The sequence below is a fragment of the Borostomias antarcticus genome (assembly GCF_949987555.1).
Source record: "Borostomias antarcticus genome assembly, chromosome: 13".
NCBI lineage: Eukaryota > Metazoa > Chordata > Actinopteri > Stomiiformes > Stomiidae > Borostomias > Borostomias antarcticus.
The window spans coordinates 27,150,404-27,166,273 of NC_140246.1; positions in this window are offsets into that span (position 1 = coordinate 27,150,404).

Consider the following 15,870-nt stretch of genomic DNA (forward strand, 5'->3'; position numbering starts at 1 on the left):
TTAGCGAACCCCAGGAACCGTTGGAGCTCCTTGCGGGTGGTGGGGACCGGCCACTCAACCACCGCCCTGATCTTCTCTGGGGAAGCCCTCACCCTCCCGGCCTCAATGACGAAACCCAGGAACTGGATCGTGGGCACGTGAAACTCGCATTTCTCCGCCTTGAGGTAGAGCCTGTTCTCCATGAGCCTCTGGAGGACCTGCCTGACGTGCCCGGTGTGCTCCTCCATGGTGCGCGAGAAGACGAGGATGTCATCCAGGTAGACGAAGACGGTGTGGTTGAGGAGGTCTCTGAGGACGTCGTTCACTAGGGCTTGGAACACGGCCGGGGCGTTGGTTAGGCCGAAGGGCATGACGCGGTACTCAAAGTGCCCGACGGGGGTGTTAAAGGCCGTCTTCCACTCGTCTCCTTTCCTGATGCGCACCAGGTGGTAAGCGTTCCTGAGGTCGAGCTTGGAGAACACTGTGGCGCCCTGGAGCGGTTCGAAGGCGGAGGCGATGAGCGGCAGGGGGTAGCGGTTCTTGACTGTAATGTCGTTCAATCGCCGGTAGTCGATGCACGGGCGTAGGGTGCCGTCTTTCTTGCCCACGAAGAAGAAGCCCGCTCCTACGGGTGAGCTGGAGGGCTTGATGAGGCCGGCGTTCAGGGACTCGTGGATGTATTTCTCCATGGCCTCTCTCTCAGGACGAGACAAGTTGAACAGACGGCCGGAGGGCAGGGGCGCTCCTGAAAGCAGTTCAATGGCACAGTCGTAGGGGCGGTGAGGAGGCAGGGAGAGGGCCCTCTGTTTGCTGAACGCCTCTCCGAGGTCATGGTAGATGGAGGGAACCGTGGACAGGTCAGGTGGCTCCAGTGAGGCGCTGACGCCCTCTGTAGGCGGGGTGGCAGAGGTGAGACAGGTCCTGTGGCAGTGATGACTCCAGCCAATCACCCTGTTGGTCTCCCAGTCGATGTGGGGGTTGTGGCGCCGGAGCCAGGTCTGCCCCAGGACGAGGGGACTCTGGGGTGATGAGAACACCAGCAGGGAGAGGGTCTCGTGGTGGTTGCCAGACAGACGGATCTCCAAGGGCTTTGTGACCTGGGTGACCTCGGCCAGCAGTCTCCCGCTGAGGTCGTGAACGGCAAGGGGCGTGTCCCGGAGTTGTGTGGGGATGCCGGCCTGACGGACGAGCGTGGCATCGATGAAGCAGTCGTCCGCGCCCGAGTCAATCAGAGCAGGTACGGGGAATGGCCGGTTGTTAGATGTGACCACGGCTTCCAAGTGCAGGCGCCCCTGGTGGCTGGGGGTGAGTACGCCGCCCATCAGTGACACCCCTCTCACCGACGGGCTGGAGCTTTTGGGCGGTTCGGGCAGGTGTTCCGGGTGTGTCCAGGGCCGCCACAATAGAAACAGAGCCCCTCTGTAACCCTCCGGAGGCGCTCCTCAGCGGTCAGATGAGCCCCGCCCAATACCATGGGCTCGTCCTCAGGGGATGGAGAGGCAGACAGAGCAGAGGAGCGCAGGGGGGCGGAGTCGGGGCGAGACGAGAAGGGGGCCGGCTGGCCTGGGGGACGGTGACTGGGGGGCCGGACAGAGCCAGAGGGACGGGTGGCTCTTTCTCTCCTGCGCTCCCGGAGCCTGTTGTCCACCTTCACGGCGAGCGAGATGAGGTTGTCCAGGGAGGTGGCATCTTCCCTGAGCGCCAGCTCATCCTTAATAGTCTCTGTGAGGCCTGAGCGGAAAGCGGTCTGGAGGGCGGCATCGTTCCACCCGCTCCCCGCAGCCAGGATGCGGAACTCCACAGAGAATTCTGCCACACTCCGGGTGCCCTGCTGGAGATGGAGCAGGCGTGAGGCAGAGTCGCGGCCGTGGGCTGGATGGTCGAAAACCTTTCTAAACTCCACACAGAAAGTCTCGAAGGACCCGAAACAGGCTGCCCCTGACTCCCAGACTGCTTCAAACCAGCGGAGGGGTTGGCCGGTCAACAGGTTGGAGACGAAGGCAATCCTCTCCGCGTCCCCAGAATACCGGCTAGGCTGGTGAGCGAAAATGAATTTGCACTGCATCAGGAAGGACCCGCACTCAGCCAGGTCGCCGTCGAATGGCCTGGGGTTGGAGAGCTTGGGCTCTCTCCGGGGCAGAGCGGGGGAAGCGGCCTCGCCAGGAGCTGGAGCGGCGGGCTGGTCCTGGGGTGGTGCTGGGTCCTGGGGTGGTGCTGGGGCCTGGAGAGGGGTAAGGTGGGCGATCAGGTTCCGGAACTCCTGGGTGAGAGCCTGCAGGCCCTGGTCGGTTGGGGCTGCCTGGGTGGCGAGCGCGTTCACGCTGGTGGAGAGGCCCTGCATGGCACTGGCCGCATGTTGGAGGTCAGAGTCGTGTCTCCCAATCAGCGTACCTTGGCTGGCGATGGCAGTGCGTATGGCGTCGACGTCCGCTGGGTCCATGTCTTGGCCAGATCGTTCTGTTAAGGATCAGGATGGAGGACCCAAGAGCAGACACGATTGGGGTGAAAGCCCGTAGGCACGTTTATTGCGATCCGGGGAGAGGCAGGCAGTAACGTGATCCGTAGACAGGCGTGGGTCAGGCGGAGACGTGGTAGTCGTACAGGCGATGGTCAGGCAGGAGCGTGGTAGTCGTACAGGCGATGGTCAGGCAGGAGCGGGGTTGTCGTACAGGCGTGGGTCAGGCAGGAGCAGGGTTGTCGTACAGGCGTGGGTCAGGCAGGAGCAGGGTTGTCGTACAGGCGTGGGTCAGGCAGGAGCGGGGTAATCGTACAGGCGTGGGTCAGGCAGGAACTGGGAAGACAGGGAGAACAGGGTAAGGCAAGGTTCAAAAGACAGACGAGGCAGGGAGCTAGAGACGTGTACCCACTAGGTTGGTTAGTCAACGATCTGGCGCCGCATGCTGTGTGGAGTGGCTTCTTAACCTCCTGGGCTGATGGGCTGCAGGTGGTGGCTGGCCAGGATGGGGTGCAATCACCGGAATGACCGGCAGCTGCTCACGCCGACGAGCCCGCAGTTCCCTCTGCGCCCTCTGGGAGGTGCCAGGGGACTCGTTCTCGGAGATAGGGTTAGGGGCAGGCAGAGAGGCAGGGTTAGAGGCATGGGTTGTGACAATAGGACTTCAGTCAGACTGGGGCAGATAAATATAATAATAATAATAATACTTGATTCTTTTGGTTTCTGTTTGGTAAAGTGTTATCCAGCTAGGCCTACCGTCCCTCAGTTTGAGTTATTTTACAGAGAGAACTACAACGATCCTCCCTCTATTGTATTTTAGATTGCAATTCTTGCACTTTGCCTTCAGCACTAGATTATGATCTTAGTCACTTGTTTTAGAAAGGAGATGCACTTGTAAGTTCTGGCAAGTAGCCTAGTAGGCTAGTAGCCCAACATTGGCCTTTCCTAGTTAAATGCAATTATTGTTAGTTGCTTTGGATAAAAGCGTCTGCTAAAATACTGTAATACAATGAGATCTAGGCTACTGATCCGGGCATCTGTCGCGTTTTGAGAACTTCACTGGAGAGTGCAGCTGATCAGAGCACTATGCTGGTGCGCTTCGTAAACATGAGTCAATCTTGAATTATCTGTATGCCGAGATTAATCCAGTGATGTCCACCTCTTGAAATTTGTTCGGATTTACTGACCGGTAGATCAGTGAAACCCGGGGCTGCCAAGTCTCAGACACACGCATTGCAGCCTATTCTCACGTTCACTCGCCACGCTTCACAATTCTCACTCGGAGAAATGACCAACCTCAAAATAGCCTAGGCTACTACCAATTCAATGGCTATGGGATCCTTTTTTTTATTATTACTTGAACGAACTCTAATCTCGCCTCTCGGTCGTCCTTCGCGCTCAAAGAACGCTCCCCAAATCTACCTATCGGGGAGGAGAGAGGGAGAGGGAGCCGTCCCGGCGGGGGGAGAGGGGGGTTGGTGCTTGTGACTACACTTAGTGAACGCTTTGCTTAGCAACCACTCGCAGCAACCTCGCCTTTTTATTAATTACACCCGTGTTTACCTAATGTAGATATCCTATTTCAAAAATGCACTCATCAGTCCGACTCCAACACTTCCACACCCCTATCAAAACCACTAGAGGGCGCCTCGCCACGTTACATCTCCCATTGCTTTTATGATGTCATAGTAGACGTTGCTGACGCAGACACTTAAACAGTCAGTGATCCATTCCACCTCATCAGAGTAGCTAGTGACTTCTGGATCTGACACACTGACTTAGAGAAAACAAGTAAGTCCATAATGGGGATAAACTTTATAGTAAGAATTTTCTACAATTATTCTATATTCATTCTTTGACAAAAACACCCCCAATTGAAGACAGAATAGAGTACATATTGCTCTCTGAGCTTTGTTTAACCAAGTTGTCATATAAATGATGTGTTGATACTGGTTGATTAGAGGACTAGCAGTGATGGCTCTGGGTAATATGAGTTCCTGGGTGAACCTCCTCTTCATCAGTGATCTGGTGAATAACCACTTGCTTTATAGGACTTCAGTCAGACTGGGGCAGATTAATATAATAATAATAATAATACTTGATTCTTTTGGTTTCTGTTTGGTAAAGTGTTATCCAGCTAGGCCTACTGTGCTGTGTTGGAAAGTCCTGTATATCTAAATATAGGCCTAATGTGCTGCTAGGTATAGGTCTATTGTGCTGTATTGTAAAGTACTTGTATACAGTAGCTACAGTAGGTATATGACTACTGTTGTATGTTGTAAAGTGCTGTACAGCTAGGTATAGACCTACTGTCCTGTGTTGTAAAGAGCTGTATAGCTACAGTATGCTCGCTGTGATATGAAGTGGTATCAATCAATCAATCAAAGCTGTATTTGTATAGCGCATTTCATACCCAGAGGCAACACAATGCGCTTTACAGAGAACAAGGGAGGTGGGGACACATCCCATCCCTACATATTCCAGAGGGAAGCAAAAAGTAAGCTGTACAAATTCTTCCCTGATCCCTCTCAACAAGGAAATCGAGCAAGCTCCTGGAGTATGTTTGTCTACCGGCTAAGAACATTTATAAAGCAATAAATTACATGAAATTACATTTTCAGAGTAAGAGAGGCTAAAAACATAATAGGAGAGACATGGCAAACACTGGTGTATGTCTGTGTGTGCGTGAATGTGCCTGGGCCCAGATAGAGGCAGGGGTTGGGGTAGAGAGGGGGTAGGAAAAGGATACGGACCCGGGTTAGGGTGAGGGGAAGGGGGACTGGGCCCAGGTCCAGGCCTAAGCCGGATGTGGACTGATGTGTGTACGTGTGTGTGTGTGTTAACTAAATACTACGACATCCACAGCTGACACGGGGGTATCTATCGGACTCAGAGTGGTGTGCGGGTGTCAGTGGGGCATCCACTGGACCTGGTTAGAAGGTAGGAGGAAGAGAGAGAGGCACTAGGGGAGACAGAAAACGGTTAGAAGCACGCTGAGCCTTTGAAGCAACACAGATATCAGAACAGAACAAGCCTGTTTCAGGGCAACCAGCTTCTGTACACAACTTGATATTGTCCAGGAATTTACATCCAAACACCTTAAACCACACCTTAAACCCCCCAGTTTCAGTCTAATGTAAAACACCAACTCTCCCCCCTTTTGATATTGTAAACACACTCTGCATAGCTCTGCCTCGCTCTTTTGTCCAAGTCAGAAAGGCCACCTTCCTGCCCTGACTCAGACCTTTGTCTCTATTCAAAGCGAGTTTCATCCCACATTCCTTCCTTTCACTGTGTGATATCCGTCCCCTCACGATGACGCATAGACAACTCAGCCAATGAAATCCTAGAAAGACTTACCTGTGTTCTGAATGAATATAAGCCAGGCCAGAAGTGACTGACTTCACTTCTCTGACAAACCACCTTTGTTTGCGTTGTTCAGGAAGTCCTTGCGCAAGTATTTGATTTCATTCAATAAACCAGACTCAACCTTTTGAACGTATCTTGGTAAATCTTTGGACTAGACAAGTCTAAAATACGATCACAGTTTTGGCGACGCGGATGATCTGGGAGGACTACCTGCGTGTTGCCGGGATTCCAGTGGATAGGACTGATCGACAGACGTGTCGGTCCATATGGGCTTGGAAAATCAATTTTCTCTCTTGCGCCAGAGCGCTAGCCGAGATTATTTCCTCAGTTCTGCCACTGGATTCCTGAGGCTCACAGGTACGTTTAAACGAACCCTCTTGTGGTTCTGAGTTGTATTTGCCTTGATTTGGTTCAGTTGTGTTGGTCTGGATTGGTTGAAAACAGGAAACCCCAGCGTGGGTATTAAGTAAGTAACTATCCAAGGAGATGTGGACAGCAATATACATATTTATATCGTATTGTCGTTTTGACTTCGTCCTTGTTTAGGCTACCGGGGGTTCTCTTCAGAAGAGGTGCAATTTTGGGTTTGGGACTCGCTCCCTTACAGTTGATGTAGACTACAGTTTAGATTGTTTGTCGGCTCGGCTGTAGTTAAGAAGTGAGAGTGCACTTCTAGGATAACGTTTTGGGTTGAAGTTCGCAGATAGTGCGATTTCCACAGGATTGAAGTTCGCAGATAGTGCGATTTCCACAGAGTGAAGTTCGCAGATAGTGCGATTCCCACAGGCTTGAAGTTCGCAGTGAGTGCGATTTCCAAATGAGTTGAAGTTCGCAGTGAGTGCGATTTCCAAATGGGTTGAAGTTCGCAGTGAGTGCGATTACCAGCTAACCTCCGGAGTGTCTGTTTTTTGTCCCCGAACGGGGTTGTGTTGTCTTTATGTTTGTCTAAGCGCTATTTTTCGCCGGCTCAGTGGGATTTTTGATTGCATTTTTGAGCCTCGGCTCTTGATTGTATGTTTGTTACGCGCGCCATGGATCCAGGTAAAGTATTGTTTTGTACCCTTTTTAGACTGTTACATTTCTGCTAGATTCCCAGTAGGCTAGCTAGCTGGTTGCCTAGGAGATAAGGAAAACAACTCCCGGTGATCCGCCTTGAGCCAGAGGGAGAACAAAGAGATCGCTGACTAGGTGAGTACTAAGCGAATTTAATGTGTCTTAATGTGTGTTTCTTTCGAAATTGTATTCTTTACCGCCGTGAGTTAACCATAAGGTTTCCTTTCATTGCTGTTTTGGGGTTTCTAGGCTGTTATTAGGGACGTTGTTTCTTTAAATTTCCCCGCGCTGCCAAAGACAACTTCCGGGTCATACATGCAACATTTTGGGAGCACCACTAGGTGTCCCTGTAACCCCGGCTAATAACATAGGGCTAGAGGAGGTCACAGGATTCTACTGCTAGCCTGAGGAGATTGTTGCGCTGAAGCATTACTCTGCGAGCGTTTGTTGGCAGAATTTCGTTATGTGCTAAAGCATTTTCGATTTCTTACATCCACATCTGACATTTTAGTGTTAAATTCTAAGATTCGGGCTCAGCTAGAGGGTTAAGGGAAATGCCTGTTGATTCTCTAGACTGGTCTGTTTTTAAGATTTGGGAGAGTAGCACGAGAGAGTTTTTTTTTAGGTCAGGAAGGAAAGATAAGGAGATTCAGCAAACAGTCTCTCCGCCATTTCCCCAGCAGAATAACTCTGTTTTAAAATTAGATTACCCCCTCGACTTGTTGCGCCATTAGCCACGCCCCTTCTTTCTACGAGGTATTTGTCCGAACAGGTCCGGAAGGAAGAGCCTCCGATTTTGAAGTCGAGCGCCACCTGCTGGACTTCCCTTGAACAACCCATAAGGGTGATTTTAAACTAGCCAAGATAGAGAGTTTTAATTTTTAAGTGAAATAAACAGGATAAAATAGATGTAGAGCGAACTCAAAAGTCTGACAGGGTTGAATAGGTGTTTGATTCAGGAGTTTTGTTTCAATAGTCAATGAATGGCCATAAGCTGTTCGTTTTATGCATTTCTACTGTATGAATTTTCATTCATATAATGATAATGTGTTTTTTGAGGAGCTGGCATTAGGCCTTCTCCTCTGCTATTGAACCCAGTCTGTGTTTTGAGTCTTAATTTTCAGGTGCTATGGACCCTGGGCGGCAGGTCTTTGAGGAGCCTGGATCATGCCTTCCTGGGGACTGCTTGGAACCTGCTGTTGGTCTGTTTAACTGTTTGTTTTGTCTCTCTTTCTGATATGTAGCTTAAGACATAAGGTTTGTGCATAATAGTGGGGGGAATAGATAAGGGTTGCTAGTGTCTTAATCTGAATGCACCATCTCATAACCCAATTATATATTTTTTAAATGAGTATGTTAAATATCTCATGTTTATAGTTTGAGGCACATTCATCGGGCCTGAGTGTTTTTTCTGAGTGGTATTTTACAGACAACTGTCGTTCCGGGAGTGATGGGTGAATGCCGAACCAGGAGACGGGCACAGGACACCGGAGGTTACTGGCCTGTTTCCCTACAGATGGGCGATCTGGGTTTCGTGAGATGCAGACCAACGCCATGTCACCTACTCACTGTGAGCGACAGATAAGTATGAAACAGGAGCAGTGCCCAAATACTCTGTCCTCAAATGCAGAAGAGGGAGGTTTTAGATATACAAATTTTAGCTATACAAATAAAGCTTTGATGGAGTTCTTTGATTAGTTAATTGTAAATGAAGCCAGTTCATTTTAGTGTCATTTTCTTTGCCTCATCTCTATTTTTTATCCTGACTTCAGGAAATTTTTTGCTTTCACCCTTAGGGGGTGTTGTTTTGTTGAGACGAGAATATGGTTATTTTATTTTCATAAAATCGTGAGAGAAATGCTAGAGCCAAACCCAATTGCCTTGATCATGACTGGGGACTGGGCGTATTGAAGTCATTCTAACGCTGCCCCTGATGTCACTGTAGGCTACTGCAGAATGGCTCTAAATGACACTTGAACAGTCACCCTGTTTAAGTTTTCCTGACAGAATAACAACATTTTTTCCCCAAAGCAGGAGCTTGCGCTTAACCATGTTTCTGAGTATCTCCTACAGACTGTTGAATAACCGTTCCTGACCAAAGAAGGGAACAGGGAGACCAGACCAGAGGACTCTCTTTTGCTCTGTTTTGTCTCTGTTTGTCTCTCTCATCTGTGGATCCACAGACGGAGCACTTCATCAGCCTGTGCTGGAGGCGGGAGCGCCGAGGTGAGCCCTCCAGCAGCACGACCCGGGCCGGTCCTACGTGGAGCAGTACAGAGATGGACCGGGTTCAGTTCAAGAGCCTACATTTCTGACCTACAAGCATCTGCTCCACCTGCGGAGAAAAAGAAATGAAGGACTAAGTGCACATTTCCACCACCAAACTAACCTGTATCTAGGGCCTAATGACAAACCTGTACTACCTCGTTCATGTTTTCATTATGCTTTCAAACTAGCCCACGGGCCAGATCATGTTTCAAAAACAGGGATGGCGGAAGATGTTAACAGATGTCTCCAACAGAGTGAGGACCGCCATTTCCTGAGGCTAAGGAGGGGTTCCTGCATCACATCTCTCCTGGGGATTGGGTCCTGGTCCACGACCACAGACGAAGGAGCTGGAACTCGCCGAGGTGGCTCGGGCCGTACCAGTTTCTACTCATCACGCAGACAGCGATCTGAGAGGACTTCGTTGGATCCATGCAAGCATTGCCGACGGGTCCAAGCAGCAGAGGACGGTCCACCAAGGGATCGCAAACACCAGGAGATCAGAATGCAGCTGAACCAGAGGGCTCAGAGGCCAAAACCATGGGCCATCACACTGTCCTCTCCTCTGACGAGGAATCGGAGGAAAAATGACCTTGCTGGTCACCTCCTCACAAGATGCACCACACACGCACACACACCTGCACACACTAACATTGAACATAACTGATTTCAAACAACGCGACATTGAAGTTGCGAACTAGAAGAGAAGACGCCTTGCATTCCCCAATGACATTCTATTGCCCAAAAGAGAAGTGCCACCTAAATGACTGTTGGGATACACTGTGAACAAGAGTGACCTTGACAGTCACCGCCACACTCTCCTCTCCTCTGATGAGCAATCGGAGACTGACCTTGCCGGTCACCTCCTCACAAGAGTGAATGAACTTTGAAATAATCTGAAAAATATCATATTTGTTTACAAGAGTTGCAATGATTGAAACATGAGTTGATAAATAAGTTTGGGTTTTTCCTCTAAATTGACCAAGAGGTTTTTTGCCCCTCTTACACTGGTAACCATTTTATCTTTTTTTTGCCTTGTTAAATCAAGTTTGTTTTTTGGTGAATGGTTGTCCACTCTTAGACTATAAATAGTATATAATCATGTCATCTTTTTTATCTTGTTTCCTGTCAAATTTCTGAAACAAGGGGTTTTGGTGTGTGATTTTGCACGTTGAGAGAAAATAATTTAAAAAAAAGAAAAAAAAAGAGATTTTTTTTTTTTTTTTTTTCTCCACCTAGTGGAGAGATTATTTCCTTTCCACATGTATAGCATAGCTGACTGTTTACACTGTGTTTGGATTTTATATTTTATTTTTGTGTGCCTGTTCAGGCACAAATGAGGGATTGTCCAGGAATTTACATCCAAACACCTTAAACCACACCTTAAACCCCCCAGTTTCAGTCTAATGTAAAACACCAACTCTCCCCCCTTTTGATATTGTAAACACACTCTGCATAGCTCTGCCTCGCTCTTTTGTCCAAGTCAGAAAGGCCACCTTCCTGCCCTGACTCAGACCTTTGTCTCTATTCAAAGCGAGTTTCATCCCACATTCCTTCCTTTCACTGTGTGATATCCGTCCCCTCACGATGACGCATAGACAACTCAGCCAATGAAATCCTAGAAAGACTTACCTGTGTTCTGAATGAATATAAGCCAGGCCAGAAGTGACTGACTTCACTTCTCTGACAAACCACCTTTGTTTGCGTTGTTCAGGAAGTCCTTGCGCAAGTATTTGATTTCATTCAATAAACCAGACTCAACCTTTTGAACGTATCTTGGTAAATCTTTGGACTAGACAAGTCTAAAATACGATCACAATATACATAGCAGGATATACACCAATGTATACAGAGGATTCACAGGTAGGTTTGAGGCTGCCTTTCTGTGTCTCAAGGTCCTGGCTAGTGATTGTAGGCTAGGCCAAAAAGGTACGTCTTGAGATCTTGCTTGAAGACCTCCGTTGTTTCGACCCTTCTTAGGCACTCCGGCAGGGAGTTCCAGAAGTTGGGGGCATAGAAACTAAAAGCTGCCTCTCCGTGTTTCTTGGTCCTGGCTTTTGGGACTGTTACGAGTTCAGTACCTGAGGATCTGAGTGGTCTGTTGGGCATGTACCTGACAAGCATGTCTGAAATGTTTTCTGGTGCGTGACTGTGGAGAGATTTATAGACTAGTATTAGTATTTTAAAGTCTATTCTAGAGTTGACAGTTAACCAGTGTAGTGATTTTAAGGCTGGTGTGATGTGTGCCCTTCGTCTAGTCTTAGTGAGGACTCGTACTGATCAGAGCACTATGTTGGTGTGCTTCGTAAACATGAGTCAATTGCTCTTGAATTATCTGTATGCCGAGATGAATCCAGTGATGTCCACCTCTTGAAATTTGGTCGAATTTACTGACCGCTAGATCAGTGAAACCCGGGGCTGCCAAGTCTCAGACACACGCACTGCAGCCTATTCTCACGTTCACTCGCCACGCTTCACAATTCTCACTCGGAGAAATGACCAACCTCAAAATAGCCTAGGCTACTACCAATTCAATGGCTATGGGACCCTTTTTTTTATTATTACTTGAACGAACTCTAATCTCGCCTCTCGGTCGTCCTTCGCGCTCAAAGAACGCTACCCAAATCTACCTATCGGGGAGGAGAGAGGGAGAGGGAGCCGTCCCGGCGGGGGGAGAGGGGGGTTGGTGCTTGTGACTACACTTAGTCAACGCTTTGCTTAGCAACCACTCGCAGCAACCTCGCCTTTTTATTAATTACACCCGTGTTTACCTAATGTAGATATCCTATTTCAAAAATGCACTCATCAGTCCGACTCCAACACTTCCACACCCCTATCAAAACCACTAGAGGGCGCCTCGCCACGTTACATCTCCCATTGCTTTTATGATGTCATAGTAGACGTTGCTGACGCAGACACTTAAACAGTCAGTGATCCATTCCACCTCATCAGAGTAGCTAGTGACTTCTGGATCTGACACACTGACTTAGAGAAAACAAGTAAGTCCATAATGGGGATAAACTTTAGAGTAAGAATTTTCTACAATTATTCTGTATTCATTCTTTGACAAAAACACCCCCAATTGAAGACAGAATAGAGTACATATTGCTCTCTGAGCTTTGTTTAACCAAGTTGTCATATAAATGATGTGTTGATACTGGTTTATTAGAGGACTAGCAGTGATGGCTCTGGGTAATATGAGTTCCTGGGTGAACCTCCTCTTCATCAGTGATCTGGTGAATAACCAGTTGCTTTATAGGTGTTAAGGATCAGGATGGAGGACCCAAGAGCAGACACGATTGGGGTGAAAGCCCGTAGGCACGTTTATTGCGATCCGGGGAGAGGCAGGCAGTAACGTGATCCGTAGACAGGCGTGGGTCAGGCGGGGACGTGGTAGTCGTACAGGCGATGGTCAGGCAGGAGCGTGGTAGTCGTACAGGCGATGGTCAGGCAGGAGCGGGGTTGTCGTACAGGCGTGGGTCAGGCAGGAGCAGGGTTGTCGTACAGGCGTGGGTCAGGCAGGAGCAGGGTTGTCGTACAGGCGTGGGTCAGGCAGGAGCGGGGTAATCGTACAGGCGTGGGTCAGGCAGGAACTGGGAAGACAGGGAGAACAGGGTAAGGCAAGGTTCAAAAGACAGACGAGGCAGGGAGCTAGAGACGTGTACCCACTAGGTTGGTTAGTCAACGATCTGGCGCCGCATGCTGTGTGGAGTGGCTTCTTAACCTCCTGGGCTGATGGGCTGCAGGTGGTGGCTGGCCAGGATGGGGTGCAATCACCGGAATGACCGGCAGCTGCTCACGCCGACGAGCCCGCAGTTCCCTCTGCGCCCTCTGGGAGGTGCCAGGGGACTCGTTCTCGGAGATAGGGTTAGGGGCAGGCAGAGAGGCAGGGTTAGAGGCATGGGTTGTGACAGGACCCCCCCCTCTACGGGCGACTCCCGGCGACCGACCAGGCAGGCCAGGGTGGGCCCGGTGGAAATCCCGGACAAGAGAGGGGTCCAGGATGTGCCTGCGGGGCACCCAGCTTTGCTCCTCAGGCCCATAACCCTCCCAATCGACAAGGTATTGCAGACCCCGGCCCCGGCGACGGACCCTCAGCAACCGCCGGACAGTCCAGGCCGGATGGTCGTCGATGAGGCGGACGGGGGGAGGAGCATCGCCTGGGGGGCAAAGGGGACTGACCTTCACAGGTTTGATCCTGGAGACGTGGAAGACCGGGTGGATCCTCATGGCGGGGGGCAACCTGAGCTTGACCGCCACAGGGTTGACCACGCTCTCAATGATGTAGGGGCCGAGGAAGCGGGGGACCAGCTTCCTGCAACCTGCCTGCAGCGGAATGTCCCTGGAGGAGAGCCAGACCTCCTGGCCAGGCACATAGTTGGGGGCCGGGGTCCGACGCTGGTCGGCATACCGCTGGCTTCTGCGGGTGGAGCGGAGCAGGGCCGAGCGGGCGGTCCTCCAGATCCTGCGGCAGCGGTCAATGTGGGCCTGGACTGACGGGACAGCCAGCTCCTCCTCCTGCTCAGGAAAAAGGGGTGGTTGGTAACCCAGGGAGCACTCAAACGGGGACTGACCTGAGGAGGCGTTGGGCAGGGTGTTGTGGGCGTACTCGACCCAGGAGATGCGCTCGCTCCAAGAGGCCGGGCTCCGGCCCGTGATGCACCGCAGGGCAGTGCCCAGGTACTGGTTGGCCCGTTCCGCCTGCCCGTTGGTCTGGGGGTGGAAGCCCGAGGACAGGCTGACAGTGGCCCCCATAGCCCGACAGAACTCCCTCCAGACCCGAGAGGTGAACTGCGGCCCCCTGTCTGACACAATGTCGAGGGGGATGCCATGGAGACGGACCACGTGAGTCACCAGCAGGTCCGCAGTCTCAGAGGCAGAGGGGAGCTTAGGCAGCGGCACGAAGTGGGCAGCCTTCGAGAAACGGTCAATGATGGTCAGGATCACCGTGTTTCCCTGGGATGGGGGGAGACCGGTGACGAAGTCCAACCCAATGTGGCTCCAGGGTCGGCCGGGAACAGGCAGGGGACGCAGAAGTCCTGAAGGGGGCTGGTGGGAGGACTTACTCCGGGCACACACCGTACAGGCCTGGACGTACTTGGTGGTGTCGACGGCCATGGTGGGCCACCAGAACCGGCGCCTAAGCAGGGTTAGCGTGCGGCTGGCTCCTGGGTGACAGGCGAACTGGGACGTGTGGGCCCACTGGAGGACCTGGGTACGGACCCGGTCAGGCACAAAGAGGCGGTTTGCCGGACCACCGCCTAGGTCTGGCTGAGTCCTCTGGGCCTCCCTCACGATCCCCTCTACCTCCCAAGTGAGAGCACCCACCACACAGGAGGAGGGCAGAATAGTGTCCAGCTCTGCACTCCGCTCCGGGGGCGAGAACTGGCGTGAGAGAGCATCTGGCTTCACATTGCGGGACCCTGGTCGGTAGGTCAGGGTGAAATTGAAGCGGCCGAAAAACAGAGCCCACCTGGCCTGCCGGGGATTCAGCCTCTTTGCGTCCCGGATGTAGATCAGGTTCTTGTGGTCAGTCCACACGATGATCGGCTGCTCCGTCCCCTCCAGCCAGTGCCTCCACTCCTGCAGTGCGAGTTGGACCGCGAGAAGCTCCCTGTTTCCTACGTCGTAGTTCCTCTCGGCCGGCTCCAAGCGGCGGGAGAAGAAGGCGCAGGGGTGGAGCTTGCCGTCCGTCACGGCCCTCTGGGACAGGACCGCCCCAACCCCCGTGTCGGAGGCGTCAACCTCCAGGACGAATTGGAGTGAGGGGTCCGGTTGGATGAGGACAGGTGCGGAGGTGAACAGGGCCTTGAGGGCCTTGAAGGCCACGTCCGCCGCAGGGGTCCAGGCGAAGGGGATGGCCGTGGATGTCAGCGCTGTCATGGGGCTCGCCACCCGGCTGTAGTTCCGGATAAACCTCCGGTAAAAGTTAGCGAACCCCAGGAACCGTTGGAGCTCCTTGCGGGTGGTGGGGACCGGCCACTCAACCACCGCCCTGATCTTCTCTGGGGAAGCCCTCACCCTCCCGGCCTCAATGACGAAACCCAGGAACTGGATCGTGGGCACGTGAAACTCGCATTTCTCCGCCTTGAGGTAGAGCCTGTTCTCCATGAGCCTCTGGAGGACCTGCCTGACGTGCCCGGTGTGCTCCTCCATGGTGCGCGAGAAGACGAGGATGTCATCCAGGTAGACGAAGACGGTGTGGTTGAGGAGGTCTCTGAGGACGTCGTTCACTAGGGCTTGGAACACGGCCGGGGCGTTGGTTAGGCCGAAGGGCATGACGCGGTACTCAAAGTGCCCGACGGGGGTGTTAAAGGCCGTCTTCCACTCGTCTCCTTTCCTGATGCGCACCAGGTGGTAAGCGTTCCTGAGGTCGAGCTTGGAGAACACTGTGGCGCCCTGGAGCGGTTCGAAGGCGGAGGCGATGAGCGGCAGGGGGTAGCGGTTCTTGACTGTAATGTCGTTCAATCGCCGGTAGTCGATGCACGGGCGTAGGGTGCCGTCTTTCTTGCCCACGAAGAAGAAGCCCGCTCCTACGGGTGAGCTGGAGGGCTTGATGAGGCCGGCGTTCAGGGACTCGTGGATGTATTTCTCCATGGCCTCTCTCTCAGGACGAGACAAGTTGAACAGACGGCCGGAGGGCAGGGGCGCTCCTGAAAGCAGTTCAATGGCACAGTCGTAGGGGCGGTGAGGAGGCAGGGAGAGGGCCCTCTGTTTGCTGAACGCCTCTCCGAGGTCATGGTAGATGG